Genomic DNA, 15904 nt, shown 5'->3' with positions numbered 1-15904 from the left:
AGCAAAGAAGGAAGAGCGACAGAAGCAACTGGAAATTGTGGTCCAGTAACTGAGAGGTGATTCAGGGTAGGTCCATGGAAATTTGGATAGAGGAGGTGGCCAATATTTTCCCAATTGGTTATAGCAGGTTGGTTCAATGAAAATGTACTAAAACCTCCCTTTTGTGACTTTTTTCCAAACACAATCTCATTCTAAATGTCAGAGAGCTTTTTTCAATCTATACGCTTGCTTGCTCGCTTGTCTGTTTTTAACCAGAGACCAAAACTGATGGAAATATCTGTTTGATTCACTTCAGAGGATATTTTGGTGTTCAAATTAAATACTTTTCAAAAATATAAAAAACCAGTCTGGGTTTAACTAGTCTTTCAAAAAGTGGCTTGCTTTATTTTTAAAAATACACATTTGGTTCTTGGTTTCTAAGTTTGGATCTTTTTTTTTTTTTAATGTAATTTGGGAGCTGAGCCCTGGGTTCAGTTTATTCTAGGTTTTGGCACCCGGTTTTGGTTTGAGTCCTGGCTGGCGCTGACAAGGCAGCTTGCTTAGTTTGGTTCCGCAAGTTCTTGGCAGTCGAAGGCAGGACAGGTGCTGTGCTTTTAAACTGGCTGTAGTTATGCAAGTCTGACAGTGCCACAAAATGCTGGAGCTGGAAGCGTCCTCGGTGGACAGGTAGCCTGGTACCTGCATGCAGAAAGGAGTTGACCACGGACAGGAAACTTACTCAAAGGGGCACCATGAGTAGGGCAGAGTGGACAGCTGCCAGTTTGACTTCCTGATTCCCCCCTGAGCTATTTTTTTTAATTTTTTATTTTTTAATTGGATGATGATTGCTTTACAATCTTGTGTTGATTTCTGCCATAAAAAAACTCAAATCAGTCATAATTATATATACACACACCCCAGCTATTTAGAAAACCCCTTCAGATGTCCAAGCTTTAGGGTAATACTAACGAGGATTGATTCGAACAGCAACATTTCAAAGTGTTTCTTTTCCATTAGACCTTTGATGTGACATTCCAGGGACCAAAGCAAAACCTTGAAAAAGCCGCTCTCCAGCCCCTACCCCCAACTCCGCATTCCCCAAGCCTGTGCCAGGGCTCAGACTGGGGGCGGGCCAGGGAGGGGGGGCCGCATCTCCAGAGCCCTGCACAGTGATTCAGGGAAATGGTGGGTGGGTGGAGGGGCCAGGAGGTATTTTAAAAGACCTAAGGTACTCACATAAGAATGAGCCTATCAATTCTAGCTCCATCCCCGTTGTCAAGGCAACGCAGGTGGGTTTGGAGCTGGCTCCCAGGCAAGAAAACTCCCACCTCCTCCCTCCACACACTTTCCGGGCTTTGCCTGGGTTTTTATGACAGCTCTTCTTCAGCTACTCCTTTTCCTGTATCACCGACTCATCTTAGTCAGATTCCAGCCAGGTGGAAATACTCAGAGGAATGTGGAAGAGCCCACTGCAGGACCTATCCTGAGCCCTGACCAACCCCCCACACCCCACCCCCGGGAGTAAGACCGCCTCAAGCCCAGACCCACAGAAATTTCAAGATCAAGATGCTAACTCGCGGACACACAGACTCAGCCTCTTTTCTGCTTCCCTGCCCCCACCCTGAGTCAGATCTTCAGATCATCGCTGCTCTTCCTCCAAACACGGGCCTGACAGGGGTAGTTCCAATCTGTTACCCACTGAAATCAATGGGGCAAAAGCCTGGGACTTGTGTGCTAAGTCCCTGTAGTCGTGTGAGACTCTCTGCGATCATGTGGACTGTCGTCCGCCAGATCCCTCTGTCCCTGGGATTCTCCAGGCTAGATTACGGGAGTGGGCTGCCATTTCCTTCCGCAGGAATGTTCCCAGTCCCGGGATCGAACCTGTGTCTCCGGTACTGCAGGCGGACTCTTTACGGCTGAGCAACCATAAGCCCAAAAACATGGGGACCACATCCTTTTTCTTCTCCAAAAAACAGACCACATCTTTTTTTTTTTTCCTCCCTCTTCTCGCAAAGAAGAGGGAAGGCCAGCCATATTATGACCGCAATGAAGAGTGCCCCTCCGTCCTCAGCGGGGCCAAGCGTGAGAAAGAAAGGGTTACGCCGTTTTTCGGATGTTCGTTTCCCCCTTTGGGAAAATGACGTCGTCCAGCTTCCCCTCCCCCACATCACTGCACGGAGAGCTACCTTTTATTCCTCACACAGCTGCTGTTATGGATGACGGCAGCCTTGCCATATGGCATCGCTCACTCGGCTCCATCGAGCAGCATCAGGCTCACGCCAGTCGCGTCTACTCCACACTCTGCCAGCCCAACGAGCGCTCCATCCATCCTTCGGCCTGGGCCTCCGGGGGCGCGCCAGCGAGAGTGCGCGTGCGCATGACCCAGGACGGGCGGAGGGTTTGTTCCAGCTCAAAGTCTGGGGTCGGCCCCTCTAAAGATGGGCCCAAACAGATAATTCTGGACTAAAATAGTAGGGGAGAGAGGTCTGTTCTACACATGACCTCATGGGATCATTAACCAGACTGTTGATGCCTAATTAACCACTGATGGCGGCCGCACCCGTGATGTAACTTGATCTAGAGATGCTCTTCTATGGACCACCCTGGTGGCTCAGTGGTAAAGAATCCGCCCGCGACCCTGGTTCGAGTCCTGGGTCAGGATGATCCCCTAAAGGAGGGCGTGGCAACCCACTCGGGTATTCTTGCCTGGAGAATCCCATGGACAGAGGAGCCTGGCGGGCTACAGCCCATGGGGTCGCAGAGTCGGACACGACTGAGCGGCTAGGCGCAGCACATTCTCTCCTACCTGCTGCAGGGTGGCAGAGGCGAGCCACGCGGAGGCACATCTGCCCCGGATGGAGGGAGAGGGGGGCGAGCAAAGCCTGGGGGGACCCAGAGGTGAACACAGCGCCGCCTAGTCCTCCCACTCTAACACCTTAGCTTTGTCCCTCAGAAGAGGCCGGGGATCTTACTCCCACCCCTACTTGTGTACCTGAGAGCTACCACTGGATAAATCCAGGGAGGGATTTTTTGTTGCTGTTGTTCTTAAGCATATTTCTCTGAGGAAGCAGGCACAGGTTGTTGTGGCCTGAAACCAATAGGGCCCATGGCGTCTGCCTATCTACCCACCTGCAGAAGCTCCCCATTAGTTAAGAATGAGCCGAGCTAGAGGCCCAGGTTCCCCTAGTGGCTCAGTCGATTAAGAAGCCGACCACAACACAGGAGACCTGGGTTCGATCCCTGAGTTGAGAAGATCCCCTGGAGTAGGAAATGGCGACCCACTCCAGTATTCTTGCCTGGGAAATCCCATGGGGAGAGAAGCCTGGTGGGCTACAATCCATGGGGTCACAAAGAGTTGACACGACTGAGCGACTTACCACAGCCCAGCACAGAGGTCCCAGGAAGGTCTTAGCATCTAAGGACTCTGAATAAACTGACCAAGTTTGAGCATTTAGATTATTTTTTAGTATATGTGGGATGCAGTTTAGAAACAGTCCCAATAAAACGTGATTATCTGAGGTATGTTTGTTCAGTCACATCCAACTCTTTGAGACCCCATGGACTGTAGCCTGCCAGGCTCCTCTGTCCATGGGATACTCCAGGCTAGAATCCTGGAGTGCCATTTTCTCCTCCAGGGGATCCTCCCCACCCAGGGATCGAAACTTGAGTCTCCTGTATCTCCTGTCTTGGCGGGTGGATTCTTTACCATGGAGCCAGCTGGGAAGCCCCTATCTAAGATACACCAACAGACATATACAAGTTGATATATACAAATGAACTAAGTCCCTGAATTAAATGCTTTATCTTTTCCAGGCAACAAAGGGTTGTGCAGAGTGTGTGAAAGTTAGTAACTCAGTCGAGTCCAACTCTTTGTGACCCCCATGGACTGTAGCCCACCAGGTTCCTCTGTCCATGGAATTCTCCAGGCAAGAACACTGGAGTGGGTTGCCATTCCCTTCTCCAGGGGGGATCTTCCTGACCCAGGGATCAAACCCATGTATCCCACATTGCGGGCAGAGTCTTTACCAATTGAGTCACGAGGAAAGCCAATACAGTGTGTAGGATTTGTGTCTCTAATAGGGACCATGGCCAGATCTGTCTGGACTGCGGTGTCTTCAGCTCTGAAGTAGTGATGATATCACCGCATCTTAACGGGGGGGCAGATTAAATGATGTGTGTGAAATCTAGCACATCACAGGCATTCAGTGTTACCGTCTTTGAGAAATAAGACATGTGCACCCTAAATTACACCTACTTGTACCCAGAGTCACCCACTTACAACTTTCCCAACAAAGAACTGTTTTAGATGCATGGCTCTTCATTCTCCCCCTTAAAAATATGTTAAAGAATAACACTTCTAATGGCGGCCATCAAAATCTGCCTTTACAACCTATCTTAATGATTTCAGGCATAGTCCCTTAAGTCCAGCAGACACTATTTTTACAGATGTGAACATCCAGCTCCAACTGTCAAAACAAAATGGCCACCTGGGGATTCAAACATGCAGGCTCTGGGTTCTTTCCATAAGGACATTTTGAAATTAAGATGGTTCCATCTGGAGGGCCAGCCACCAAGGGGTGTATCTCTGCCTGTGTGGTCGGTGAGCAGGATGAGAAAGGGAGGGGTCGCTGTCCAGCCCCTGTAGAGTGCAAACACCAGGAAAACATGAAAGATGGCCACGCACTGAGATTCTCCAGCCTGCCTTTCCACATTACACACACACACACACACACACACACACACACACACACACGCATGCAAGCGCACACACTGCCTGACAACGAAGCTCTGCACATCAGGCAAACTGAATCCCATTCATGAAACTGTAAGTGTTCCCTCCATTCATTGAGAGATAGGGAGTTGTGATTGCCACTGTGCAACAGTGGATAAACTCCAGCTAACCCAAATTGTCATTCCTAAGCGCAAAGGAACTTGGAATCCTGTGCCGGGGTTGTATGTCAGAACAGCGTGGTTGCTAGGCAGAAATATACCCAGCCTCCAGCGAGAGAGAATATACATGAATGCGTGGGGAGGTGTGTTTCTCCCAGGACCTCTTCCTGCCTTGCCTGCCTTCTCTAATCAGCTCAGTCAATGACACAGGAGGCTTCCATGACATTCTCCCTCCCAGGGCATCCAGAGGCTTGCACCGTGAAACCCGTTCTGTAAACAGCCCAATCTCACAAGGGTTGGCTTTATTTGTTTACATGCCCTCCACTCAGAAATCCACAATGTACACTATTTGGTGACACTTCCAGCATGAAGACGGTAGCTGTGGCTGGGCAGTAGGCATGTTTGAACCATCAATTTAGAAGGCATATGAGGTTAAAGCGTTCTTTAATGAGACACAACTCTGCAGGGACCAGCTCTGTATCACAGCGAGATTAATATGCATATTAGAATGTGTGAATTACCTCTGCATACTGTAATAACCATCCATAAGACTCTAGGTGTAAGAAAATGTATATTTTAGTACTAGATCAATGGGAAAAATCAGAGGTAAAGATTGAATTCACATATGAAGAAAATATTAAATTCATTGAGAAAGAGGCAAAACATCAAGGCTGTAAGTGGTCCATTAAAATCCTAGAAAAAGCATCTGCAATAATAAATTGTTGACTATAACAGCTCATCATAATTCCATCACAAGAAAGACTATTCTTAGACCGAGAAGGAAAAAAGAAATACATCAGCAATGTATTTTGCCCTCAGGTCACAAGATTCTGGATTTACAGGAAGGAATTCAGCCTGCAGGAATGGTCAGTAACAATGACCAGATTTATACCAGAGAAGCTTGTAAAGATAAAGGGGGACAACGCAGCAGGGGTGGAGGAGGCTCATAAATAAACGTGTCCAGAAGCAGAAATCCAGAGTTTCCTGCTCTTTAATAACATAAAGCTTGGCCAAGATAATGCAGATTTATGGATGAAGTAAATTAAGTTATTCACCCAAACCAAGACATTTGTAATAGCCATTCAGGAAAGAGCGAGACCCACTACAACCTTCCACCAGTGACTGAGGCCATGCAGGGCTGGTAGAGTAATTGAATCTGTCACTCATGGCTTGCCCACAACAGGCAGATGCAGCAATGCAGCTGAGAATGCAGTTCAGGGCTTACGCTTCAGATGAGTGATAAGAAATGGATTAAGACAATAAAGTTTTATAAGTACAAACCGAAGAATATATCTTTTAAAGACTTCCATGAAACATCTTGGAATAGGGCCAGAATAATATACCTTGGCCAATGTATCACCGGACATCTGGTTGGTTGAGAAAGCTCATGGAGGCAGGAAGCCCACCGGAACAGCCATCCTAGCTCAGTCCACGGTGATGAAGGAAGCATCACAGTGAACCCAGGACTGTGCCACATACTTAATATACAATGGTGAAAAGTTTCTCAAGTTGCTCACAGTTAATCACCAAAAAAAATCTCCCCAAAACATCAGTGCAGGTTGAATGTATAGTAGGAGGTTGCAAGGGAAAGTGTAGCTGAAAATGACTTCTGTAGAGGTTGGAAAGCCTCCTTGCAGCCTGGTGAGTCGTGATCAGACGATACGTCCTTAATGGTCTTGTTTTAATTTGAGGGAGAGGGGTGGGCTCTGAGTCATATTGGAACATACTTTGTCATATCAAGGGAAAGACTCAACCGCAACAACCCTTCCTACATTCACTTTTCATCATATCTGAAGCAGCTATTTTGCAACCATGAGGGAAAAGCCAAGAAAATCACAGAAATAACTCTGATATCACCTAATGACTAAACCAACTCCAGCACCTGCCACCTCCTTGCTGTCTTGTTAAATAGAAAAAAAAAAAAAAACCCACCGATGTGTTTAGGTCACTATGGTTAGTGCAGCCAAATGCATTCCTGACTGCTAAATCTTCAAAGGAGTGTCTTTTGTGCTGTAATCCCACTAACCAGGGTATGTACACTGGTCCCTTATAGCTAAAGAAGCCCAAACTCCCTTGCCTTATTTGAGATTTTTGTTAGTCTGACTTCTCCCTTCCTTTCAGCCTTCTGCTCCCAGCGTGAGATGCTCTGGTCTCATTAGGATGGCCTTGCTCCAGCCCACCAACCAACCATTCCCCCACCCCTGTCTGCCTGCCTGGATGTGCCGAACAATGAGGTACACCTCTGTCTCCATCAAACCTCCCCAACTCCGAGAGCCTTCTCAGAGATGAGACTAAAGCACACGCTTACTTTCCCAGATCTCCTGTGACAACCAGCACACTGCTGGTCCCACCACGGGAGACCACACCGGAAATCCAACAGGAACAGGGCTTAACTGTGTTTGGTCGGACTCCCTTGCTTGACTGGACAACTGCGACCCAAAGAGATGGAGGGACTCACTCAGGGTTACACACGGAAGTATTAATAGACCCAGAACATCAGGCGGCTGGCGCCTCGATGGACATGTTTTCCACTATATTTCATTGTCTAAAAGAAAAGTGCCAATTAGAAGCACAAAAAGTAACCAAGCTGGTGATGACTGTAATGGATGATTACGTCTTTTCAGAGGGCATGAAAAAGAGAGCTGAGTAGAGGCTGATGTGGAGGAGCTCCTTTAGTGTATAATTAACTGCTGGCTTCTTTGTATTGTTCCCGTAATGAACTCAGCCACAATCTGCAGAACAACCTCGCCCGCAGGGGCAAGAAGCAATGCCAGTCTCCGGAGAAGACTGCTGGCGGTGGGGGTCCTCGCGAGGCTAGTCACCAGGAACATTTCTCACTCACCCGCCTTTACGATGATGTGACCTAACAGATGATTTCTTGCCGCGGGCAGTTGTCAGTTTAGGCAGAGATGCTGAGCGCACAGCCCTTGGATTTTCCACGTGCGCAGACCTTACACCAGAGGAAAGACGCGCAGAGCCTGGAGTGTGCCTCAGTTCCGATCCTCTTTCTAACCAGCTGGTAGAACTGCCCTTGGCTGATTTGAGGAAAAGTGCTCGGCACATTTTGGGAGCCTGTGATCCCCAGAATGACTTAACTGGAGGTCACAGAGGAGGCAGAAGATTCACAGACACAAAAGCTTACATTTTCAAGGCAGCAGGAGCCCTGATAACAACCTACTCCAATCTTTTTTTATTATTATTTTAAAGATGAGGAAACTGGAGCCCAGAGAGGGAAAGCGACTGGCCTGTGGTCACACAGCCAGGGGATGGCAGCCCTGGCAGACGCATGGCACACCCTGTTCTCTGCTGCTCCCTGAACACACACCCCCCGTACCCTCCAGACCTGGGTTCTTTGTGCCCAGAGTGTTGAATATCTCACAGCCCGCTGAAGTGTTGTGATGCTCACAGAAAGATATGCTGACTCCTAGCGAGAGGTGGGTTGGGGCCACCATTTTCCTCCCTTATTAATCAGTAAGTGGGCACGGGGCCTCACTTGCCCAAAACATCATCTCACTTGCCCAAAACATCATCTCAAAAGCAGTTTCCCAGATGGTGAGTGAAGGACTTGACAAGACTGGCAGCCGCTTTCGTTTAAACATAGAAGGAGGACAGACCAGCCGACAGAAGGGGAGGACTATGCAAAGTGATGTCTTTGTCTCCATATCCAATAGGAGGTTTTAAAAAACTCTAAGGGAAGTGGGAACTAAAAACCAGAGATATTAATATCTGTCCAGAGCCAGATAACTAAAGAGTGACAAACCAGTATTAATAAAGAAAGAAAACTTAGACAACGATGACACACCAAATTCTTAAAAGGCCATGGAATACTTATAAATGGCACATAGAATCAGAAATGTGGAATTAAAAATTCAAACTGCTATGAGATGTCTGTGTTTCCTGCTCTATCACTTTCCCAAAGCCAGGCTGGGGCGCCTGAGGCCACGTCTCAGGTCAGGACTGGCTTCATGAGGGGTGACCAGCGCAGCTGTCCAAGCCCCTGACCCGGGGCTTAAGGCCCTAAGGTCACTGTCTCAAAATTCTTAATTCCATTTTTAATTTCTGTTTCATAATTGAAGTCCAGTGGGAAAGCAGAGCATACCTGGGCACCTTGGAGCCTCACAGACTGGCTCCCCTGCTCCCCTGGGTAGGTCTCAGCTGCCTCCAGCTCATGGTGCCCTGACTCCACCCATCTTTGCCCTCCCTTCCCCCACCACCACCCTTTGTCTAGACTGGCAGTCAAGTCACTTAGGTTGGGGACAGCAGTGTCATCTCTTTGCTCCCAGGTGGGGGTGAGTGGGCACAGCAGAGATGCTAGGAGGCTCTGGGCTATGTCTTAAGGCAGCGCCTGGTGGCCTCTGTCCCCATCCTGGCAGTGGACATCCCGGCACATGTGAGCCTCTTGCCTACCTCGGATCCAGGTACCAAACACTTTCCCGAGTGGAGACTGCAGTCCCTTTGAGGATGCCGTCCTCAGTGAGCTGGGTCTTTGGGCCTGAAAGGAAGAGGAGATTGGTTTTCATGACCTTGTAGGGGCCAACAGGAGGGGATCCTGGAAGCTGGGGGACCACACTCCCAAGTAACAGGGTCGTCAGGCGCCCAGGAAAGTGTATACTGACCTTGCAAGCAAGTACTCCTATGCCCAAGGGAGTGCAATATTAAATTGCTAATAAAAAGCCAACATAATAGAGAAAGACACTAGCTGTGTGACCTTGGGCTAACTTAACTTGTAAAATGGGAATAATTGTACACACCTCACCGCTCTGCCGGTGAAGTCATCTGGCACTCGGTACTCAATAATTTTGTTTTGTATTTCAATTGCAAACACCCTGGCATAAGGCAAAGAGAGTGGATTTTGGAATCTGGCAGTTCCGCCTCAGAATTCTAGAACTGCCACTCACAGTGTTACTTTCAGAGAAGGAATACATTCAAAGAGAGCCTAGATTTTGTCATGCAAACACAGGGTGATTCTATCCTAAAATCCAGAGCTGTTCTGAGAATTAGGAGACAGGGAGAGAGATTTTCTAAAGTGTATGGAATGGAGTCAGCACCTGATAAACGTTTACTTGCTTCCATCACACACATACACACACACACAAAGCTCTAATCAGAAATAGAAAGTGCAATGTTGACTAATCCTAATTCTTTTTTTTTTTCCCAACAGCTAGGTATGTGAAAGTCAGACATACTTGTGGGAACTCAAGATTATTTTTATTTCCTCATAGACGAAAGTGACTTTAAGGAAACAAAACAGCAAACATAAAAGTCAAAGACTCTGGCTTCTCTGGAAGCTCAGTGGTAAAGAATCCGCCTGCCAGTGCATGAGCCACAGGTTCTCCCCCTGATCTGGGACGTTCCCACCTGTTGTGGAGCAGCTGGGCCCGTGCGCCACCACTGAGCCTGTGCTCCAGACCCCGAGCTCCGCAGTGAGAGATGCCCACACACAGCAACGAACAGCACCCCACGATCGCCGCAACTAGAGAAGCAAAGACCCAGCACAGCCCCAAATAAATAATCATTTAAAAAATCTAAACATTAATTTTTTTAAAAAGTCAAAAGGCTCACTTTAACAGTGGATAGGCAAACATCTCCTTAGAAGACGGTTTTGGTCATTGTGGTTTCCCTGCCTCAGACAGTGACTGTGCTGGGGCTTCGGGAGGGACCACAGCCTCCCAACCCAGCTGCCTTTGCCAAGGGCCAGAGACAACGGGCTCACCGGCATCCCCCACGCAAACATCACCTCTGGGCTCCCACCACCAAATCCTCTCTCCAGCGGGTTTGCATCTCTGTCTCCTCTCTCAGGAGGTAAAATATTGACTCACTATATATAAATTTTTTTAATAAAGGCAAATTTGAGCTTTAATTTGTATTTTAAAATAAGTTCTCCTAGGACATGGACCACCAGGGAATTCGTTACATACAGCTCTTAGCGGTACACATTTAATGAACATTTAACTAAAGAAAGAAAATTGCTGGTATGCATGATTTCTTCTTTTTTTTTTAAACTGCTGAGTACCATAAATCCAACCTGTCATTTCTTTTTAACTACATTTGCCATAAAAGCACTTATTTTACAGCTGCCGTGACATAAGCACTGCTGTTTCACCTGATGATTAATACAGTAATTAGCATCGGTTCTAATATCCTCAGCAAAAAGGCCACGCTTTAGATGTTGCTGTCGCACAGAGAGGTTTTCGGGTTTCTAAAGCAAGCTGGCACTCATGAAAGGCTGCATACGGGGGCCTGTGGAATGCATTCTCTAATGTACATCGTGGAGATCAATTGATAAATTACGTCAGGCTGGGTTAGTCATCATACAGAAAATATCATTAGAGGTAAAAAAAAAGGCATGGGAGGAAGTGGGCAGGGGTAATTTGTTTTTCATGGTTGATTTATGTTATAGAACTATCCTTCTTAGTCAATTAGCAAAAGACAAAATGCTGGGGAAAATATAATAAATTTCAGAAAAGAAGAGGCCATTTCAGAGATCTATGGTACACAGACACGAATGACAACTCTTTTGAAACCAGGATCCCGTGGAGTCAGCTGGAAATGATATTTCTGACTATGGATTGTGTCCATGGGGCCCCGCCAAGTGCAGAATTGGGCCCTGGGCTCCATCACATCCTTCCTTCCAACATGTGTTTCCTTAGAGTGGATCTGAGGACACCTCCGGGGGGGGGGCAGGGAAGAGGACCACGGTGGTCCAGGGAGGTTCAGGGTTCGTTTCTCGAAGAAACTTCAGGATGCTGAGCTCAGCCACCAGGGAACCTTTCGTCAACCAAAGCCCTCTGTGGTTACAAAAATAAAAATTAAAAATTGCATTGATTCATGGGTATTGCTGAAAACAGACCCTCTCTCTTTTTAGAGCTTGCCTTGGAAATCTATTAGGAAAATTTGATTCTTGGGACAGAATGTAAATTTTCTTACCAGCCCTATAGTCACTGACTTCACTGCCCTTCCATCATTCATTCATTCTTTCATTCGTTCATTCACTAGGCACTTACGCTGTGTCTGGCTTGGGCTTGGCCCTGGGCAGACAGTGACTCTTATTTAGGAAGCCCGCTGAGTAGGGGAGATACTAGCGTGGGTCTGGATCTAGGTGTCACTAGGTACGAGCTAAGGGACTTCAGGTAAGTTAACTTGCCCAAACCAGGTCTAAAATGGGGGTCATGACTGTATCTGTCTTATAAGGTTGCTGTGAGGATTATATGAGGTAATGCCTGTGAAAGAGCTGAACACAGGGTCTTGCTCATCATGACTGTTCAATAAATAGAAACGCTCACTCCTACCGAGACAGGCCCAGGACTATGCAGGGAGGTACCAGGAGCTGCTTCTCCAGTGCTGGGGATGAACGTGTAGAGAGCCAGCTGAGCTCTCTCCTTGGGTGTGTCTGTTTGTGGGGTCTCCCTGGGATCCATATGCCTATCTGCAAAGAGCTTCTCAGATCTGAAATAGTTCCTCAGATCAGAGAAAATCATCAACCAACAGAGACCGAACAAAGCATCTCATACTGATCAGCCCAGGGTTTCATTGATCAAACTACCCAACCCAGACATACCCTGGCAGGGACACTGGACGTTTTTTCTTCCTCTCTCTTTCCTTCTCCCTCTCCCCTCCCCTCCCCTCTCTCACTTGGCACACCCTCAGACCCCCTTCCATTCCTCCTAAGAGAAGGACAGTGCCTTTACGGTTCTGGATAACCCCTGTCACCTCTCAAGAGCCCAATCAGAGTGTACGAGTTAGCTGCTCAAAAGTGAGTGTAATTCACAGACTCCGCTCCCCCGGGGCTGGGAGGAGCCTCAGAGGCTCTTCCAGTCGGAAGGTCTCAGGTCCACTCTCTGATACAGCCATGTGCCCTGCTGCCAGGCGCCGGAGTGGAGGCGGAATGATAGCCTGACCTCTCTTCTCTGGGGCGACAGTGACGAGAGCGAGAAATCACCCAGTGCTCCCGCTGCACCCGTCACCCCTCAGCTCTGCCCTCCCTGGCGCTCAGGATGCTCTGTCGGAATGTTTCAGATGGCTTCCTTCAGCCAACAGGGGATGTGTCTAGGACCAGCACACCGAGAGGCTTCTGGATACAGGGCAACTTGTCTCTGCTTTTTTTCCCAAAGGGACTACAGCCAACACAAACCCACCCCAGCCGTGTCTTCAGCCACCTCCCACTCGCTAGTTTCTCAAGTGTGTCTGTTCTTGAGAGGTGCCTGATCAGAGGAAGAGTTAGCACCAGTGCCTGGAGGGGTGAGACTCAGGGAGAAGACTCTGAGGACCAGCCAGGAGCCAGGGGCTGGGAGTGGGTAGGACACGTGGACCCCAAAGGCCTGTGCCAGCCTGCTGCCTTGGCCTGACCTGGACAGCCGTCTTCTCCCTGTGTCTTCACAGGGTCCTCCTTTGTATTTATCCATGTCACAATTTCCCCTTCTGTTTTTGCTTTTGTTTTTTGGTCATGCCACGCAGCACGTGGAAATCTTAATTCCCCAACCAGGGATCAAACCCATATCCCCTGCATTGGAAGCATGGATCACCAGAGAAGCCCCCTCCCCTTCTTATAAGGAAAGCAGTCATCTTGGATTTGGGCCCATCCTAATGACCCCACTTTGACTTAATTACCTGTATAAAGACCCTGTTCTCCAGATACCCCCACATTCTGAGGCGCTGGATGTTAGGACTTGAACACACGTATGTGGGGGACGGGGGGACACAATTCAGCCCATAAGAGGAGCATATTGGCAGCACCTCAAAACTCCTGTCAAGCATGTCTAGGTTCAGCCCGTTGCTACTAGCCAAGAGCCACCCCATGGCCTCCACTTCATCTTCTCAGGGTAAGACTTCTCGACCCTTGAGAAGGGTTCTTGTCTGTGCTGAACATGTAAGGACATTTTTCAGTTCCCAGAGCAGCTGTGGGGAGTGTGAATTTCTGTGGTGGACAGCTCAGGGCGAGGCTTACCCACACTGGTGTGAAGTGACTGAGGCAGACACGCTTAGCCCTGTTTCCGGCTCCATATTCCCTCCTTCCTCCTGCCTTTTTATCTTCATTTGCTCAAATGTGAAGGTAGCCAACTGGTCAAATTTCACACATCTTGATAAACTATCTGTACTCCTTTCTGCATTAGGAAGACTCAACTGAGCTGTTCTGTCGTCAGCCAGGACCACCACCTCTCCCTTCTGAGAGTGGCAATGATAATTCCCAAGATCTCCCTTCTCTGGATGGTCCTGGGTTTGTTTTCCATCGAGAGGAACTCTCGTGAGATATGGAGGGGGGAAACTGTCTGCAGAAAGAGTTACAGCCAGATGCGTGGAGAGATGAGAGACTTGCCATGGGTTCCTGGTACGCTCTGCACCAGTGCAGACTGAGACCCTTGCTGGAGCTACTTGGAGAGTCTCAAGAATCCCAGACAAGCCTGTGAGAGCCAGCTTGGAGCCTTGGGCTGACATTCTCAGTGTCAACTACTTTACCCTTCCGGGACAGCTCCCCCAAACCTGTGGCACCACCTTCTGTGAACTCCGCTCCCCTAAATCTTCCAACTTATACGCAAGATTCAAAATCTATTTCCAAAATCTATTCTAAACCCTTTATCTCTAGACAAAGTGGCTTCTGTTTTTCTAACCAAACCCTGTCTGATACATACATATATAATAAAAATAACCCATCATACCCTCATGTGTTGCTGAGAGGAATGGAAAATGGTGCCACCACTGTGGGCAACAACTTGGCAGTTCCTCAGAAAGCTAACCAAAGAATTGCCATGTGATCCAGGAACTCTGCTTCTAGATATATACCCCCAAGGAACTGAAAACAGAGACTCAGACCTCTGTATACACTGATCTTCACTGCAGCACATTATCCAGAATAGCCAAAAAGTGGAAACAATTCAGATGTCCATCAACAGATGGATGGACAAACAAAATGTAATATATACACATAAAAAGGGAATAGTTTGGTCATGAAACGGAAAGCAGTTCTGATACACGCTATGTATGAACCTGTAAAACATTATGCTATGTGTTGGCTTCCTGCCATATATCAACGTGAATCAGCAATACTGCAAAGCAATTATCCTCCAATTAAAAATAAATTTAAATAAAAATAAATAAAACATTATGCCACAGAGCCACAGAGTCCTCTGCACCACAACTATGGAGCCTGTGCTCTGGAGGCCAGGAGCCACAAGCACTTCTGAGCCCACGTGCCACAACTACTGAAGCCCACACAGCCTAGAGCCGCCCGTCCTCCACAACAGGAGAAACGGCCACATTGAGAAGCCCAAGCACCACAACTGGAGAGAAGCCCCTGCTTGATGCAACTAGAGAAAAGCCTGCTTAGCAACGAAGACCCAGCACAGCCAAGAATGAATAAATATTCTTTGTTAAGTATGCTAAGTGAAATAAGCCCTGCCCAAAAGGACAAATGTCATATGATCCCACTTACATGAAATATCTGGAATAAGCAAACTCATAGAGACAGGAAGTAGATTACGTTTCACCAGGGGCTGGAGAGAGGAGGAAGTGGGGTGTTTTTATTTAATGAGGACAGAGTTTCTATCTGGGATGATAAAGACGTCTTGGAAAGGGATCTTGGTGACGGTTGTACAAAATTATGTGTTCACTTAATGCACTGATTTGTACGCTGTTGTTCAGGACCCTAGCCCAGTGCAACTCAGCTTCAAAGCTAAAAGGTTTACAGCTTTGAGCCAGTCAGTGATGAGATCACAATCCTTTATGGGCAGTATTTGCCTTATGGGTAGAAATGAATACTACCCTTTTGTTTCCATTTCAATACAGATGACCATTTGTTTGCTTCTTTTAAAAATAAATCCTACAAGAGTTTCCTGGTGGCTTAGTGGTTAGGATTCCAGGCTTTCTCAGCCATGGCCCAGGTTCAATCCCCAGTCGGGGAGCCAAGATCCTGCAAAAGCAAGTAAGTGTGGCAAAAAAAAAAAAAAAAAAAGTAAAAATTAACCCTAATTACCTGTCTTAGGTAATTATGAAGGCCATGGACAAGTCCTTATTTTCATTTAGGAGCATTGAGAAAATGACC

General features: G+C 47.6%; 1 long non-coding RNA gene across 4 annotated transcripts in view; it reads right to left on the bottom strand.

The window, feature by feature from the left end:
- The window catches only part of LOC110143814 (uncharacterized), a 111552-nt gene that overhangs the window by 24186 nt on the left and 71462 nt on the right, over positions 1–15904 (bottom strand). For 3 of the 4 annotated variants that reach the window (XR_011485122.1, XR_002315697.2, XR_011485124.1), the window contains exon 2: positions 9277–9361. The exons of the other annotated variant lie outside the window; for it this stretch is intronic. This is a non-coding gene — a long non-coding RNA (uncharacterized lncRNA). The remainder of the gene's footprint in view (positions 1–9276; positions 9362–15904) is intronic. 4 annotated transcript variants of the gene reach the window in all.

The sequence above is a fragment of the Odocoileus virginianus genome, chromosome 32 (genome assembly GCF_023699985.2).
Source record: "Odocoileus virginianus isolate 20LAN1187 ecotype Illinois chromosome 32, Ovbor_1.2, whole genome shotgun sequence".
In the NCBI taxonomy this organism is placed as follows: domain Eukaryota; kingdom Metazoa; phylum Chordata; class Mammalia; order Artiodactyla; family Cervidae; genus Odocoileus; species Odocoileus virginianus.
Note: the sequence above shows the minus strand (reverse complement) of the source record. Positions and strands in the feature narration are given on the sequence as shown.